Source organism: Schistocerca serialis, chromosome 4 (assembly GCF_023864345.2).
Source record: "Schistocerca serialis cubense isolate TAMUIC-IGC-003099 chromosome 4, iqSchSeri2.2, whole genome shotgun sequence".
Taxonomy (NCBI): Eukaryota; Metazoa; Arthropoda; class Insecta; order Orthoptera; family Acrididae; genus Schistocerca; species Schistocerca serialis.
In genome coordinates this window covers 552871834-552891001 of record NC_064641.1, presented here as the reverse complement: position 1 = coordinate 552891001, position 19168 = coordinate 552871834, and the positions used below count along the sequence as shown (strand labels likewise).

Below are 19168 nucleotides of genomic sequence, written 5' to 3'. Positions count from 1 at the left end.
TGTTAAACGACGCATTTTTTTTGGTAGCTGTATTCTGTGAAACGGTATTAAATGATGGCACGTCCCACAGAAGGTACTTTAACTATTTTGTTTTCTCAAAGTACGATTGAGATAGTATGTATGGACATAGTAACCCGTGTAAGTATATAGTGAGAAATACCGATTGAAGTAGTGCAATTTTTAAGATATAGGACTTCTAAACTGTGATATCCGTGTTCAAAACTCGACCAGCCTGTCTGATTTTGGTTTTCCGTAGGCTTCCTAAACCATTTGATGAAACAATACCTTCAGAGAAAAGCGGCATAGTCAAATTCTGCTGCAAAGCCAACAATATTTTAAATATAGAATTAGTTTCTATCTACAACAGGTATTGGTTAAAAAGAGGATATATGCAATAAGAACCCATCCCTTAATTCTAATAGAACTACGTAAGATTTCTAACATACGCGCAATGAGAGACAAAAACAGTAATTTCGAAACAATTATTGGACTCTCTACGGCAGCAAAAAGTAACCATTTCGAGCGTCCATTCTTTCTCAGGGTTTGAGGGAACTGTAACGTGAGAAAGGTGTTAACTTGAAATACGTAGTCAGAGCGAATAAAAACGAAAATTCAGTACCGCCTTTTACTTCTTTGCTTCCAGTTTTATATAAATTAGAAGCTAAAGCCACTCAGCAATGTTTATCTGAATGGGTACATCAGAACAAATTGAAATACCTAAGTTTCACGCCATGATGGTATGTTCTATTATGCTTTAAGACGGAGCGCAAAGGACATCCAAAATTTTGAGGCGGTTGACCACGTTATAGGTTGAAGATGAAGTTCTTAAAGCATCATAATTACAGATGACCTGCTTCATTCATTTCCTTTCAATCAGACTAAATCAGATAATTGTCATATGTTGTGTTTCGTAGGTGCTGAGGCGTTAGCACGAATCATTGTAATGTGTCTGGTCACCTCACACTTCCTACCGTCTTCCTTTGCCTCATTATAATGACTCCTTTCAGGACCCACGCAGGTCATGCCAAATAAACCGTTGTTGCAAATTGAGCTCTGTCTTCCATCATTACTATGCTCCTTCAGTTCCGAACTGGCTCCTTCTTCGATCACGGAGAGAATGATTAAAATTATTTTGAATTCGTATCAAAGTCGGATGAAAATATGTGTTACATTTATCTGGCACCGATAAACTGAAGATGTCACAGTTGCAATTTTTAATTTCAAATTGAAATTCTAATTAACCTTTCCGTTAAGAGGAAAATTCCACATAGTTTCACTCTATCACACGTTACTGAGAGGGAGAGAAGATCTTTAAATAACAGCATGGGCACTTAGCAGACCCTCTGCAAGTCCTACAAAATTAATGGTTCAGTGTTGTCTGTATCATCACAGCTTCAAAAACTTTTAGTTTCTGATTGAAACCCTTCGCGGAAAAATCTCAAGCTCGCATTAAAACGATATTAATAGAACTTTCAATGTTTCTACGCCTAAAACAATATTTGCTAACGTCTCCGTCTTTAGTTGTTCGTTGTACATCAAGTGATAATATGAAACAATCAATAACACATGAAAAGCATGATTATCATGTGCACGAGATGACTGCGATTAACTTCTATATGAAGCATATCAATGAAACCGAAAGGAAGTGAGTTAATGAATACGTTGTACCCTATATTAATAATTACTGTCTTTCAGCTGTTTGAGGGAAAGTGTAAAAAACAAATGGTTACACATTCGTCAGTGAATGAATTTAAAACAGATTTACCTAACACACAATGTGGAGTGACACTTTAGTGAAGAATATTATCGCAGTCAGTATTTACCTATAGACAATATTAAACCTCCGTCTTGTTGCTGTCCTGCTCTGATCTATAACAAAAGTTCATAGGCTTTCTCACAGCTAATCTGCGATTCCGAAAAAGAGAGTACTGCCGCACAGAAATGGTAACATGCCTTGAGGTTTTATAGTCATCACAATCAGAGCGTAGTTCAAACAGCAAAACAAGGTGAGTCTTACAGTATTGGTATACGAACCTGTCGAATGGGGTATTACCACAGTCGTCAGAACCCATACATGTTGTACACAGGTGAGTCTTACAGTATTGGTATACGAACCTGTCGAATGGGGTATTACCACAGTCGTCAGAACCCATACATGTTGTACACATTTATACAGTAAGAATCATTATGCTGTACATTAGACAAATAATATGTCTCATTCACAGTTGTGTTTTGAATCCAAGTAAGGGTTTAAGAGATAAAAAAATTAATTCATACGAACTACTTAACTTTAATTCCAGTGCGCACTCAAATCACACATGAAGGTAATTCTCAAGAGGATACATATTAATGTATGATGTGATATTTCTGCTCCTCTTATATTGAATGTGCCTCACTGAAACTCAATTTAGCAACATAATTTTATCTCCATGAGAAAGACTACAGTTAGTGGATTACTTTAGAAACAGCTCACAAACCACATTGCACTTTCAGATATTTCAGAAGACCCGTGCAGTGGAACGATATTAAAAATGTCAGCAGTACGATGATTTTATAATTCACTTTCTCATAAATTCTCTTTCCTTCAAGCGCATCTCAGCGATACACGCATGCTGTCTACTTTTCTTATCGGCAGTGCTGTGTCGCCATTTCACTATTCACTGTGTCACTTGAGGTAACCGAGGTGACGTATTGCAGTAGCCTGTCGTTAATACAGAAAAGACTGTCGCCAAAATTTATCAATTAGAGCCAATTTTGCTGATACATGTAGTTTTAAATGCATCATTTTTTGTGCTATAGGACAGTCAAATGCCTCATGTGCCCGATTATTGGATCTCTGGGTTTGATGACGTTATTTTAGAATGCGATCGTCGCTAAGGTTGAAGATCAGCCCTGATTTAAAAAATAATCTTTAATAATTTCGATGACAGGATCGTGCCAACCACATATAATTTTTCTTGGTACGAAATCCGATGGCTGCATAATACAGGGAATGGACAAAAATGTGGAAATACCAAAAACGCAGCACATTGTTATAGCTAATTTATTCGTATAGGAAAACCATTGGCCTCCAAAACAGCTTCCAATCGTCTGAAAATGGATAATTTTACACCATTATTCCTACAAGGAAGAGGTAAGTTCAAGGAATTATGATACAGGTGGACAGTGATCACGCATGTTCCTCTCCAAAAGTAGACCAGAAGGGCTCAACAATATTTGGTAAACTGGAAATTTGTGATAAGGACTATGGGACCAAACTGCTGAGGTCATCGGTCCCTAGGCTTACGAACTACGTAAACTGACTTACTCTAAGGACAACACACACACCTATGGAATGCCCGCATCTCGTGGTCGTGCGGTAGCGTTCTCGCTTCCCACGCCCGGGTTCCCGGGTTCGATTCCCGGCGGGGTCAGAGATTTTCTCTGCCTCTTGATGGCTGGGTATTGTGTGCTGCCCTTAGGTTAGTTAGGTATAAGTAGTTCTAAGTTCTAGGGGACTGATGACCATAGATGTTAAGTCCCATAGTGCTCAGAGCCATTTGAACCACACCTATGCCCGAGGGAGGACTCGAACCTCCGATGGACGCAGCCGTGTGAACCGTGGGGGCGCCAAAGACCGCACGGCTACCCCGCATGGCAATAACAAAACTTTCTGCACCGAAGATCGCATATATATGACCGCTATTGGGAAAGTAAATCTCGATCGATCGTGAAATGGAAACCACGGTGAAAATCAAAGATGTTTTATTTGCAGCCATCTGTTTCAGATTCCAGCGACTTCTCTACATATGATATTGCAGTGTCTGTGTTATTCCGAATTACGATGCAATGTGTTTTGGGACATGCACTCATGTCCGAAAGAACATTGTATCGTAATTCGGAAGAACCCAGGCACTGCAATGTCGAATTTATCCGCCGGGCAAACGATTTTGAAGTAAAATGTCTCCCCTGTACGGGAATATTTGAGTACATAATGAATGTACGCAGATCGTACACACGTGGTTGACGACATATGGAAGTTTGGGTCTGCCCGCGTGTCGTGCTCGGATAACGGAATAGTAAGACGACTGTCCGCGATAGGAAGGAAATCCGGGTTCGAATCCTGGTCCGGTACAAATTTTCATTGTCGTCTTTCCATTATACATCAGATGGTCGTTCATACTCGCATCCGTGAATGCATTTCATTCTCTTCTCTACATAGTTGCCGCTTCGACTTAGACATCTGTCATAGCGCGGTACCAACTTTCCAATACCTGTGCCTTACGCCACTTCTCTAGACTGGTCTGCAGTTCGTTGTCTGTGCCAAAATGTTGTCTTCATAGCCAGAAATTCATGTTCAGCATACATGAACATCAGAGGGAGCTAAGTCTGGTCTGTGTGGTGGATGCTCTAACATTTCCCACCGAAAACGCTGCATTGTGCGACCGAGTATTGTCATGAAGAAGAATATGTGTGGCACGTGCGTCTTTTGGAGTTTCATGGAATCAAACAGAACCTCACATCGGGCACACTTAGTTGGCAGAGTACACTACTATTCTAGGCATGTCTATGTGCTCACTTTGTGCTCGCAGCAGAAAAGGGGACGTGAAGCGATCAAGATGCATACTACAGAAGCTGTCCAACGCATCTGTACAATGCTTCATCGGATTTTCACTGTCGTTTCGATTGCGCGACCTATATGATCCAACTTCCCGAATAGCCTTCGTGCATTTTCATGCGGTCTTGGATACAGCAAGCTTTTTTACCAAGTAAAACAGATCGCTCCTTATCATTTCTCAGCGTTAGGTAACTGACTGAATAATATTGTTATCTGGTGAATGTGGTGGCCAGGGAAGGCACGACAATTCATTCTCGTGCTCGCAAAACCAGTCCGGGACTACGCGAGCTGTATGAGCAAGAAACTGTACGCTTTGCTAGCACTGCATTTACGTTCAAGAAATCATTTCTCGCAGTGTTTCGTTACTTTTGTCCATCCACTGTATGTCCTCATGGGTTGCCGTATTTTCACTCTTTGTTGAATCGCATGCTGCGATGAGTGTGTGCAAGCATTTATAACTGTGTACCGAACTGGGACTCGATCACTGATGGTTGGATTTTGCGGACAGTACGCTACAAATTGAGATGTCCGTGAATACTTCACTGAGTGCGGCAAAGGAACCTGGTGATGACTCCAGAGAGCCTCTACCATGCCTCGTGCAGGTCTAGCATCCGTGGGGGAAAAGCACACTGCTGACATTTCGACGTAACCACTAACACATAAATGTTGGTGCGAAACATTGTTTCTTTCCTCAACAGGATATACACTGCGATGGATATTTTATCTTTTCGTATGTATCTGGGCAGGGTGTTGGGTTCAGGTTACTTTGATGCGAAATTCAGCAGGTATTGGCAAATCTGTTGTGAAAAGCCTACAAATTCCATCACGGTTGTTTCAAGCACATGCGTCAGTAGGCTGTACATAAAACATGCCCCCAATATGCGTCAGTCCAAAGACTAACATTATTTGAGAAGTACTGAACAATCACAGAACTTATGGAGACAAATATTTTGGGCAAAGTAATGTCCTTGAAGAAATGTTTGCTTTCAGTTCTCAGTAATTAATAATGACATAAATACAGACTCATTGTACTAGATAATATACGGTAATTGGTGACATTTCTGAAAGGGTGAGCAAAATTTGGAAATTTGTGCTAAGACACTATGGAGCCAAACTGCTGAGATCATCGGTCCCTAAGCTTACACACTACTTAATCTAACATAAACTAACTTACGCTAAGGACAAGACACGCACCCATGCCCGACGGAGGACTCGAACCTCCAACGGGCGGAGCTTCGCGAACTGTGACAAGACGCCTCAAGCCGCGTGGCGACCCCTCGCGGCGGTGAGAAAAATTTATTTCAGGGAAAACAATAATATCACTAGTAATTTCCACAATCATGTGCTTTGATTTCAAACTGGGGCTTTGACAGGATGGCTTGTGAAGTTTGATGCGAAACCCAAATACTCTTGACATTGCATTGAAACTGTTATCAGACGTCAGGCCATCAATAAACAGAAGCAGCCCCAGGTAGTGTAATTCACAAGCGAAGGTAGAAGTGTATGAAACCTTCGTTAAACAAGTTTTCTAGTGCAAGACTAGAACCCGGTCACCTTTCTTTAATGGAAGAAGTAGAGACTATTGCAATACAATGTTTCTAAGCGGGTATTCGATAATATTAGAGACATTAAAGGTATTTGAATTCAGGATGCTTACTTTCTTTCTCTTCAAACATCCTACACGAATGGGAAATTGAGAAGTGGAAATGGCCACGGCACACAACGTACCCTCTCCAACACATCGAAAGGTGGCTTCCGTAAGTCAAATGCAGATGGAGACGTCGATGGATAAAGTGTACGCTGAGTCTGCACATACCTGAAACGAGGAAATTTGAATGAATTGAAATATGGTATTTGTTACACATATTACAAATGAAAGAATAAATAAGGCGGGAAGTGATTAGATAAAGATAATAAAATAGCCGAGGAAGAAATCCACGGAAAATTCCTACGATAGTAAATACAATTAATTAAGCGATGAAGTGTGGAGGAGAAATTTCAGGAAAAGGAATGCGTAATACGAAAATGAAGAATTGGAAATGTCTATAGATGAGGAGAATGTTACACAATAGGAAAAATTAAAGTTGCTATTGCACTTTCGGAAAAGTTGAAGTTCTTAATAATAATAATGATAATGTCACTGGGAACAGATTACGAGAAACGTTCACCAGTTTCTTTTTTGAGGAGTCATTTATATTAAAATTTAGTCCACGTCGTAACGCAAGTTTTGATATGAAAACCTCCAAACAACGAGTGCATTTGTCCGAATTTTTTTCGGCGTACGTTCTTTTTAATAATACAAGGGACTGTCAACAATTTTTGCACATGTAGAAGGTGAAGTGTAGGTGAAGTCCTTATTACTTTGCACTAATTCCTATTCAGTAAAGCTACAATTGCAGCGTCTTTCATTAATAGTTGATAATGAACACAATCTAACATGAATAAACATTTTGCAACTAAATAGTTATCTCAAACAAAAAAAATAAATAAATAAAATGAGCCAGAAACGTATAGGAATTACATCTTTAGGAGAAGAGGTGAAAATTTTTTCATGGAAGCTCACCTAAAGGTTTCCAAACTGTTGTTTTTGAAGACAAAATTTTCCTATAGCAGCTATGCTGTTCACGTGAATGTCAGGACAACAGTAAACTGTAGAACATTAAAAGCGGAAATAAAGTCATCTACATGATGCTTACTGCCTGAGATAATTGTTCACGAAATGTTATCAAACTCAAGAGTAATCCGAGGTGCCACAAACGACTTGTTCCATGGGACCGCTGTACTGATTAGAAAATTTTTGAAAGCGGTAGCGAATGAAACATAATTATGTTTGTCTTTTCGAAATCAGTGAATTTTTACAGTTATTAATTTTTTCCAAAACTTGTTAGATGTTATGGATCCTCCATCACAGTGATTACCTGACTGGAATCGGAACGCCACTAAAGTTTTTCATCTTATTATTTATCTTAAGAAGTAAAGTAAGGGCTGCCTCGTAGTTGACATTTACTCTTCGTGTATTGCACTTCGTGAGTTCAGATTCACACATTCCTGAAAGGTGGATCGACGCGATTATCGGGCATGACTCGATTCAGCCACGTTATAGACATCAGTGCTCCGCAACACCCCCGCTCTCCCTTTCCCCAAACTTACGTTTTTCTCTTAGAGATTTCTTACTCAGATTAAAGTATTAATGTCGATGCTTTGATACAAGTAGACTTCTCTTCACCAGGAAAGCCATCTTTGCATGTGCTGGTCTGCTTTTAATGCCCCTCTTGCTTCGTCGTTCACGTGTTTATTTACTTCCGAGGTAGAGGAATTCCTTAACTTCGACTATTTCGTGGTCGCAAAAAATGTTTATCGCTGATCTCATTTCTGCTGCTTCCTATTGCTTCCGTCTTTCTTAGGTCTATTCTCAGTCCATATTCTGTACTCATTATGCTATTCAGCCGATTCAGCAGGTCCTGTAGTTCGTCTTCACTTTCACTGAGCATAGCAATGTCATCTACTAATCTTATGATTCATACCATTCACCCCAAATTTTAATCCCACTCTAGAATCTCTCTTTCATATTCGTCATTGATTCTTCGATGTACAAATTGAACAATAGGGGCGAAAAATTACATCCCTTTGAATCCGAACACTTCGTTCATGGTGTCCCAATCTTAGAGTTCTCTCTTGGTTCTTTTACATAAGATATATTATCTGTCATTCTATACAGCTGACTCCTGCTTTTACCAGAATTACGATCATCTTAGACCACTTTACGCTGTCGAACACTTTTTCCAGGGCAACAAATCCTATGAAATAGACTTGATTTTTCTTAAGTCTTGCGTCCATTGTCTGTCGCAATGTAAAAATTGCCTCTCTAGTGCCTTTGCCTTTCCGAAAATGAAACTGATTGTCTTATAAGGAGTTCTCAATTTTACTGTCCATTTTTCGGAATATTATTCTTGGTAGACTGACTGTGCCCTGTTGTTGGTAGATTTCGCCAGTATCAGGCTATGTGACAGTGTGAAGATTATTCCGCTACTGTTGTCTCACCGTAGTAAAAAAAAAAAAAATGGTTCAAATGGCTCTGAGCACTATGGGACTTAACATCTGAGGCCATCAGTCCCCTAGAACTGAGAACTACTTATACCTAACTAACTTAAGGACGTTACATACATCCATGCCAAGCATGGACCTGCGACCGTAGCGGTCGTGCGTTTGCAGACTGAAGCGCCTACAGCCGCTCGGCCACTGCGGACGGCTCACCGTTGTAGTTACACGTTAAACAGACTCTAGAGAAACTTTTCGCATCGTGAAGTCCTTAGTTAATATTTGATGCACATTAAATTCTCCAACCGGAGTTGGTAAAAAGAATTGTGTTTACGTGCGTAGACTTCCGTTTTCAGTGTCACCGAACACAAAAGATTTCTGTATGCATAGGTCATGTTTCGAGTGGTCTTCATATGGGTCTACTGTTCTGCTGTTTCCTTCGTAAGGCCACAGAATTAGTGACCGAAACGTTGGTTTTGTCCCTTCGGTTCGATATTTTACAATATGATGTGGCTCTGGTAATACAGGTGATAGTCAGGTATCAAAACTGTCAATCCGTCCTTCTCTATTTCTACAACAACGTCAATAACAGTATGGATATGTTAAGTATTCTGTATCGACATTTTATGATATTTATTGAATTATAGTATCGAAAGTAGTATGTTAGCGAATGTGACGTTTTTTGAGCGTTAAAATTCAGTTTGACTTTATCTATATAAAATACTTTAGGAAATACATTGTGATTTGACTTACTGTGTATATTTTCAGTTATTATTACAAATCCATCTTAATTTTAGCAATTTGTAGTTTCATCGAAGTAATTAGTATGTAAATATTATCTTTAATCCTCCGAAGACGTCGGGGTGGAGACGTCTCTAACTGATTAGATAAGAAGGGGACGTTACACGAGTGACAGACTGTATAAAGAAAACCCTCGGACATTCGCTAGAAGTGATTAACGCAAACCACAAAATTTAGTATTGTTTGGCAAAATCGCAACATCCTCAGCACTAGTCTTGTGCCTTAAATACAGCGCCTGCTCGCCCAGTGCATATCTTTTCCGTATTCCGGACGTTTAAGGGAGCGCAATTTTGAAATTATTTCACTGCATCCATTAGTGACCTTACACAAAGTTCGGACGAAGGCAACGGGAAACATCTTTAACGTTCTTTGAAACAACAACGTGAATTTCTCACTTGGTTTGGAAACACTCACATACACTGTGTGAAACTACAGTTATACATTTGAACTAGCCAAATTTTAATTAATTTACCTCTGATGTCCATTGTCAGAGTTAACGAATCTTTTTTTTCTGTTTACGCATAACAAAATACGTTTATCTACGTTGAGGGTGACAGAAATTGTATCTCGCTCTTCATATTATTACTAGTACATAAGTAAACTGATACCGAATGTGTAACGTGTGGCAGAGTGTACACTGACATCTAAAACGGTCACCCCCCTTCAACTATCCTAATCCTCTTGATCTGCCTGTAACATGGTGCGCAGAACAAAGGTTGTAGACATCCCCTTGACTTAGCTCGAATTGCTCTTAATTTTACTTGTGCAAATTAGCGAATTTCTTTTTGTCAATTTCCAAGCATTAAATTAAGGTTGATTACGTTAAGGATCAGCTGTCAGTTTTCCGCCAGTTGCTGGTCTCTTCAAGTTTTCTATCTTTGGTAACAAATTTTCTGACAAAGTGAATTCATCGTTCACAAATGCAATGTCTGCTGCCGGCCTTTGAGCGCTACATAACTTGCCTTCCAAATCGTATATTTATAGGCTGTTTGGAGTAAGTTTTTTTGCTCTTTAATATTGAGCAGTAAGTGAAAGGAATAATTGTTCAGAAAGGTACACGTAAGAAACCTCACTCTTTTGCTAAGCTACGAACGTACTTAGCTCATTTACAGGTAGTTACAGAAACGAGTCACAACTTTTTAAAAAGAACACTACTTTTTCTATAATGCAGCTAATGTATTTAAACCAACTCTATCCAACCATCACCCATTACGTTCTTACGACACCGACAAACAAGCAGTTTGAGAAGATAGGTCGTAACAGAAGAAGACCAGGAAGAAGTGCGGACACAGAAGTGTTTCTTTTAGCTACTTCTGAGAATGTCAAAAATGGCTCAGAGCACTGTGGGACTTAACTTCTGAGGTCATCAGTTCCCTATAACGTAGAACTACTTAAACCTAACTAACCTAAGGACATCACACACATCCATGCCCGAGGCAGGATTCGAACCTGCGACCGTAGCGGTCGCGCGGTTCCAGACTGAAGCGCCTAGAACCGCTCGGCCACACCGGCCGGCCTGACAATGTCCCACAGGGTTTTGTTTGCTAGAAAGTCTTTATTGTTATAGATTAATTGTCTTTAAATTATAACCCATGTATTTTATTTATTACGCCACAAAGTTGAACTCCCTCGCAGGCTCTTCAGAAGTCAAGGAACCTTATCAGCGTGAACTCTGCTACCTTAATCTCCCATCAACACTAGCACACACGCATACAATTAATACATTATTCATAACACATACATACATATAAGCAAAATATTCATTTTTAATCGGAACAATATGCGACAGTATGCCAAGAATGAATTCACGTACGACAGTCCCTATCTTCTGGTTGCGACGTAAGATTTTGAAAGTTCCCCCGTGCTTCTCAGGCTAATGGCAGAACTGGAAATCTCTCCAATATACTCCCAAGTAATATTGTGCTTCACTCTTGGCCTAATGGGACACTCGGCTCGAAAGAGCAAAATCCTACAGAAGATCTCTATGACTCATGAGTAGGAACTAACAGACGTAAATAAATAAATAAATAGATTTTTAACGTGGGCAGTGGATAACTTCATCCCTGCAAAATACTGAAAATAAATACAATTTGAAGCGGTCTGTTCAAAGTTTTCTGGGGGTCTACGTTGTTTTTAAGGCAAAAGCTGGAATCTGTAATTCTCTTCCATTCATTCCCAATTTAGAAACCCTCTTCCATGCTACCAGCCTGCCTGGTATCTGGATCCCAGAAACCGAAGCACTATAATTGGTCCGATCTCTAACAGTCGGCGCGAAAAGTAAAAAAAAATAAAAAATGTATTTACAGCCTGCTCGATTTCGTAAATCGACAGAACAAGGTGGGTTGATCTATATTGTTGTACGATGTTGTACGATCTTCAAGATCAGTATCTTACGTAAGCACTCAGAATATGTTCAAACTATCGTACAACTTACTAACAACACAGCTTTATTCCCGTAGTGCGAGGAAGGTTCATTCTAATACATAGAAAATGGCGATATTCTCGATGGACAACAATCAATGAAAAGTTGATGACGAAATAAAATAACGAGACTTCAATGTTAGACAAGAGTTAGACGGTGTTGTCCAAGATGACAACTCGCATGATATCATGCGAACCACGGATGAAAGTTAACATCCAAATTCCATATTCCTTGATTTTCGGAAATCGTTTGACACGTTGCGCCATTGCCGACTTTTCACGTAGGTCCGAGCATACGGTATGGCATCCGTGATACGAGAATGGCTCGAAGACGTTAAGTAACAGTGCACAGTAAGTTGTCTTCGACGACGAGTGTTCATCAGTGATTAGAGCATCATATTGAGCGCCCCAGGGAATTGTGGCAGGATTACTCTTGTTATCTTTATAAATGATCTTAGGAATAGACTGAGCACCAAATTGTTACTATTTGTTGATGACCCTGTAGTATAAAGAAAACTGTCGTCTTTGAGCGAAATAAGAAGGATACGGGATGAATCAGACATAATTTCTATTTGGTATGATGACTGGGAGCCTCCTCTAAACGCAGGAAAATGTATGTTTATGCAGATGAGCAGGAAATGCAGCCCTGTAATGCTCGCATGCTGTTTCAGTAGTGTGCTGCTCGACACAGTCACGGCAATTAAATATCTAGGCATAACGTTGCAAAGTGGTATGAAACGGAATGAGCAACTCAGTTCGGCAGTAGGGGTAGCGAATAGTCGACTTCGGTTTAATCGGAGAATTTTAAGAAAGTCCACCTCATCTGTAAAGGAAAACACTTGCATGCTAGTGCGACCCATTCCTTAGCGATGCTCGAGTATTTGGGAGCCTCACTAGTTCTGACTGAAGAAAGAGATACAAGCAATTCAGAGGCGTGCTGCTAGATACGTTACCAGTGGGTTCGATCAACACGCGAGTGCTACGGAGATGTTTCAGGGACTCAAATGGGACCCCCTCGAGGGAAGACAACTCTTTTTTTTTTTTTTTTTTTTTTTTTTTTTTTTTTTTTTTTTTTTTTTTTTTTTTGCAAATAGAGTTGAAAACATTAGAGAACCGACATTTACAGGAGACTGCGCAATGATTCTACTGCCGCCAACATATGTTTCGTTAAAGATAATGAAGACAAAATAAAAGTACTTTATTAAGTTCTATTGCAATTTACATATTGATGCCATTTTCAGTTATAAATGATTGAGCTTTAGAATGATAAAAAGTTGGAAATTTCTATTGTAATTAATAAAGGATCTTAACAGCCTACAGACAATTACTTGTGATTTCTGTCAGTTTCTATGCAAAGGTATAATCGTTCTTAGTTCCAACAATGATACTGGTGTTTAAGAGCTTTGCCAAAGAAAGATAAAGGAAAGTGTAGTAAGTAACACTCGATAAGTAATGATTCTCACCAAAGCTATGTCCTGGTAGGGAGATGCATGAGATGCATGAGTTAGGCTCAGTCACGTGTAGGAAGATGAAGCACATTCATCCTTCTCTAGCTGGTGGTAATTGTAGTATTAAGGAACAACTCAATGTCTTCCATTACCAGCGGTAATAATAAAAGTGCAAAACATAGACGCTTGTCCTGACTGGAATATTTTGCAGATATTGTAAATGCATATCTAGTTTGTACCGTACACCAAAGGTTCACCTAAAGGGTTTAGCGGGAGGAACTCAATAAGAATGCTTGGAATTAACAGACATCAAGATAACAAATATCTATTGGGGCGTAACTCGAACTAAAAATCGGGCATTTTATGGACAGTGCTGTCAGCGACTCAGCTACCCACACATAACTCTCCATAAGAGCTTTACATGCCCATGTACCAGTATGTACCTCTCACCTACATTTTGAATTTGATAGAAGCTCTGGGGACTGATGACCTCAGAAGTTAAGTCCCATAGTTCTCAGAGCCATAAAAGCTCTATTGCACACCTTGACGGACTAATTCTCCTGCACGAAAGAACATCAAGGAAAACTGGCTTAACCACATCCTAGGATTTGTTTGCAGAAGGAATCGTTACGATGTTGTTAATGGATGTATACTCTAGTTGGTTCTTTACTTGATGGGTGCTGTAAAAATTAGTCTACTTGTTAATAGCTCACACTTACAAGAGACATTGAATGTAGATAATGTCCCACGTTTAATGACAAAAATCTCACTTTCCTCGTCAACACTTATAACCCGAAAAACTTTAGAAGAGACCGGCACTCTTCAAAATGGGAAACTGTTACAACTTAATCTATAGAAAGAAATTATATACAGTACTTTGCTGCCGTTTGGGTGATATAAACATAAAATCATAAAAATATGTACTAATAATTTTATCTTATAAAGAGGAACGAATAGATAATGTCATGGTGAAGTCAACTGCAGAAACCTTTCCGACATTGTATTAGCAAATTGTTTTGTAACAGTTTCCAGGAGGAAAAGCTGCAAGTTTGTAAAATATTATGAAAGTAAAAGCACAATGAAATCATCAACTATATGCTGTTCGGAAAATGTTTAGAGATGCATATATTTTGCTGACTCATGTTGGAAGACAAATATGTATAATTCCACACCCTCACCTACAATTTCTCGGGACGACACATAAATGTTAAGAAGATGACACATAATTATTAAGATTATATTGCTGTAAAGGCACGTAAATATTAAGTAAATAGCGAACAGTAAATTTTTCTCTCATCAGTAATCACGACGTTCATCATGTTTTATGTTGTGTGTAAAATGAACAGGTTAGGAGAGAAAATAAAGCATCTGAAAAAATACTAATTTCTCGGTAAAATGACGAACATGGCTAGGCGTTGTGCAACAGTGTTTGGTGACCAGAATACGGCGTCTTCTTTCGCAAGATAGAGCCACGTGGGTCAGGGCATCGGAACGTAATGAAGCTGGCTGAATTAACCTTTAGTAAAAGTGTAAGCAGCCGTCAGTTTTCATTAATATATGACTAAAGATTACTGGCAGCTGCTGGGTTTTCAGTCATAGACACCTCATGTGCCTGTAACAGACTCCACGCTGTTCTACGTGCAGCACAACAACGGCACCGAAATTTTACTTATTCAAGGGTCAACGATAGTCCACAGTTTTGTTTTCTACGTTTCACTTAATTTACTATGCGAACTAAATCTTACACAGGCCAAGAGAAAAGTACGTCACCAACAGTTTTAAAATTTCTCAGTAAATAGTTCGAAAATATGCATACTGGAAAATTCATAAGTAAAGACAGTTTGCCTTCTGAAGAAGGCATTTCCACGTCTTAGAGCTTCGCGGCCCTTCATGTCTTAACCCTGATAGCGTAAAAAACTTACGACGTATACCTTTAGTCTGTCATTTACTATTCCCTTGATAAGTAACTCTTCGAAGTCTTCGTCCAGCGCATGGACAAGCGAAACTAATTTTGCTCAAAATTATCTTTGTGTTTCCACGGGGTGTTAAACGTAAACTGGTATATTTACATGCTACTCTTCTCACCCTGCTGTATCAACACACGTCAAATATTCGACAGTGTTGCTAGTATACTATCTCTTCGTATTGTTCACTGGAGTATTTATCAGTCATGTTGAATATCGGGTTTTACAACCAAGGATGCTCAGAATGTTCGTGAATTTACCCACCATTGGGTCAACTGGATCTTCACGACTGACATAATCTCCTGAATATGACATTCGACTTGCAACAGTCTTGGACTATGCTGCTGGTCCCGGAGGAGGTTCGAGTCCTCCCTCGGGCATGGGTGTGTGTGTTTGTCCTTAGGATAATTTAGGTTAAGTAGTGTGTAAGCTTAGCGACTGATGACCTTAGCAATTAAGTCCCATAAAATTTCACACACGTTTTTTTCGACTTGCAACAAAACTAAGCCAGCTGAGTGTTTGTATCTCAGGGAAATTGTGGACTTATCCCAGTAATTTGGTTCTTTTCATTCACATAAAATATTGAATCCTATTGTACACTGCCGTCGATAAATTTTAACAACAGTGAGTGATAAGTGTTACTAAATTTAAATTTTGATTATTGCACAGGGCGATTCGCTTATTTTAGCTTGAGGACAAGCAATTTGTTGGTACCATATAGTTGAAAAGTCTTTGATTCCTTAACACGTAGTGTGTGTATGTTTTAGTGTCAATAAGAATCAGATTGCGTCAATACCTCTATTCGGGTGCCAGATGAATAATATACAATACCAAAGGAACAGCTTAAGTTTCGTGTAACTACTGCTAAACGAGCTTATTTGCAGCCCAACTATTCATTCTACACTAATGAAATAATTCCGTTAACTTTAATAGTATGACAAATCATCGAACAAATATTTTTCTCGGGGCGTCGAAGTCATTAGAGATGGTACTCCACTAAAAAGTACTGAGTCAGTTTATACTTTACGTCCATATAACGCTAATATTTTCGAATATTAAACTGTGGAATCTATTTTACTTGTAATTCTATAGTGTGTTCCGTCAATGAATTGAGGATACTTTTTTTTATAAATTTTACGATGTATTTTGTGATAAGATACAAAATATAGCTGCATACAATTTAGTCCTTGAAAAGAATAGTTCCTGGAATGTAGGTACGTTTAGGAAAAGAATAAAGTAGTTCTCTACAATTTTGTACCTCGATTAACTATGTTAAATTTAGAGTCAGTATCATGTTATACAATCAAAACTATTGACACATATCCGAACTTTTCGTCGCGTGGTTTGTGGTACACAGGGCGGTTGAAGGAGGTGTCATATGTCCCTACCAGAGGAAGATTGGTCAAAACTAGAAGATACTGACCGTTGAAAATCCGCTCTTTAACGTCTTGCATTTTGGTTATAGACGAGGCAGAATTCAAATAGGATGGCACAATAAATTACTTTAATGCGCAAGTCTGCACAACTGCTAATGCTCTAGCAATCAAGGAGATGAGGCATCGGGATAGCTGCAGTGTCAGCGTATGGAAAAAAATTGTGGGTCACGGACTGGTAGGGCTATACAATGTACCAAACAGATTAACAGGTGATCAGTATAAGTGATTTCTGCATGCTAAATTACCAGTGCTGCTGAAGGAGGTTACCTTTATAAAAAAGACAACAGCTGTTGTTTATGCATGACGGGACACCACCCTGTTTCCTATGGCTCATGTTACGGTGCCTCATCGCAACGTTTCATTTTGGTTGGATCCATCGAGAAGGTCCAGCAGCAGGACTTCTCTGTTAATTGGACCTGCATCCGTTATATTTCGGGTATGAGGCTACTTAAAGGCATTGGTGTACGCTCAACCTATTGACAATGTTCAGACGTTACGAGAGCCTGTGACTATTGCATTTCACGCAATATCAATGGAGCCAGGTGTATTTGAAAGATCAGGATTTATGGTAACAACATGCAGCACTGACTACAGTTCTATTTCCACGTAACAGACAGACGGGGATGAATGGACAGAGCGGTCCAGGTTTCAACAGGTATTGGCTTCCAGACGTGTCATTATAGGAGCTATTCTTCTAGTGTTGAACAACTTCCTTTTGTAGGAATTAGTGTCACTTTCTTTTTTAAATAGCGTGTATGTTAGGGTGTCCTACCGAGTTGATGGTTACATAATTCTACATAAATAAGTGATCATTGACACAGTGTGTCGTTCCAGCGTTTCTGTTGTGAACATAGATTTTAGCTGCTTTAGTGTACGTGAATCATAGTAACTAACACATTGTAAACGACTATGTGAAACTTATTCTGAACTTGGTACTAAAATTATAAGTTGTGGAATACATGAACTTTTAACAACAGAACAAATTGGTTATACTCAATTTTGTAGCCCGCTTCGTTAGTGTGTCATAAGACTTAGAATGAGGACGATGTTATAAAATGGAAATAAGATGTAATACCTGAACTTTCATTGAGAGATTTATAATTTATTTTAGGAAATGAAATCATCCAAACGTGTCACATCAGAGGTATCTCTTTCATAAACCGAACATGCAGTTCCAATATTCGGTTGTGAACGAAGATTGTAGTGCGAATCATAAATAGTAACTGACACTTTGTTAAATATTGTGTTCAATGTATTGTGATACTGTGGCAAAAAATGACAGGAGACCTTTCCTTCGGGCAAGGCCACAGTCATACAATATTTCTGAAATAACCGAACATCTCGTCTTCGATTGCTATTATTATTTTTTTCTACTGTTGACCATTTATGCGATTCGAAATAGTGGAAACATTGTAAGAATTTCAGTGCAAGGTAGAAAATCGTGTCATTTAAGAGTAAAGAAGCAAACAAGATATGTGCGAGGCACTCACCTCGGTGCGCAGCGCCGGACACGGGAGTGCGACGGCGACAGCAGGAGCACGTGGGCGGCGCGGCGGGCCACGTGGTCGCGGGGGCTCGGACTCGCGGAGGCTGTGCTGGCGGCGGGCACGCTAGCGCTACCGGGCGCCGACTGCGCGGGGCGGCGGAGGCGGCGGCGGCGGCGGCGGTGGCGGCGCCGTACCCCGGGGGCGTGGCTGCGCGCGCGGGGGCGGGCGGCGCCGCACTGCCCGCGGCTGCGCGCGCACCGGGGGCGGCGCGCCGCCGCCCACCACGCCCCCGGCTGCCCCCCGCGTTATGTTAATGCGCGTCTTGACCCAAAAACCGGGCGCGTCACCGCGGACCGCCCCCGCGCTATCTCCTCGGCGTGCCCCCGTTTACCGGGAGGGGGAGGCGGCGTTCCTCCGGAAGAGATACGGCTCCCTGCCCCGCAGGAGGGTAAGACTTTTCGGCAAAGTTGCTGATCGACATCTGCAGCGTCCTTTCAGCTGATGAAGTCGTTGGTTATCCTGCGCGGGAGCCAAAACGTCTTAGTCGTTATACGAGCATCGATTTTTTGCGACTTCTGCTACTTGTCTATCAAGACAGCATGACACAAGGTTTGAAATAAAGTATTTCCCAATGAACTATTGTGTTGCATTAGTTTCTAAAACAGACTTTCATTAAATATAGATGAATGTAAGATGATGGTTCTCACAAGGAGATCATCTTGAGCAAGTCAAATCGTATAAATGTTTAGGCACAATACCAAGATGCGACATAAAATGGGACGGTAAGTTAAATCAGTTTTAGTGGAACCGAACGAGGGACTGATTTATTGGTACGGTCTGGGAAAATGCTATACATCTCATCTGTGAAGAAAGTGACTTACAAGATGCTAACGTAAGTAGTTACAGGGTACTGCTCCTGATTATAGAGTCCTTATGAAGTAGATAACAGACATCGAACGACTTAAGAGATGAGCGC

At 40.1% G+C, this 19168-nt stretch overlaps 1 protein-coding gene across 1 annotated transcript in view; it reads right to left on the bottom strand.

Moving 5' to 3' along the window:
* The window catches only part of LOC126474605 (LIM domain only protein 3-like), a 1048859-nt gene extending 1030532 nt beyond the window's left edge, over positions 1-18327 (bottom strand). The window contains exon 1 of the mRNA XM_050102081.1: positions 18196-18327. The gene's annotated coding sequence lies outside the window, so the exon portion shown is untranslated. The remainder of the gene's footprint in view (positions 1-18195) is intronic.
* Positions 18328-19168: the final 841 nt, after the last annotated feature.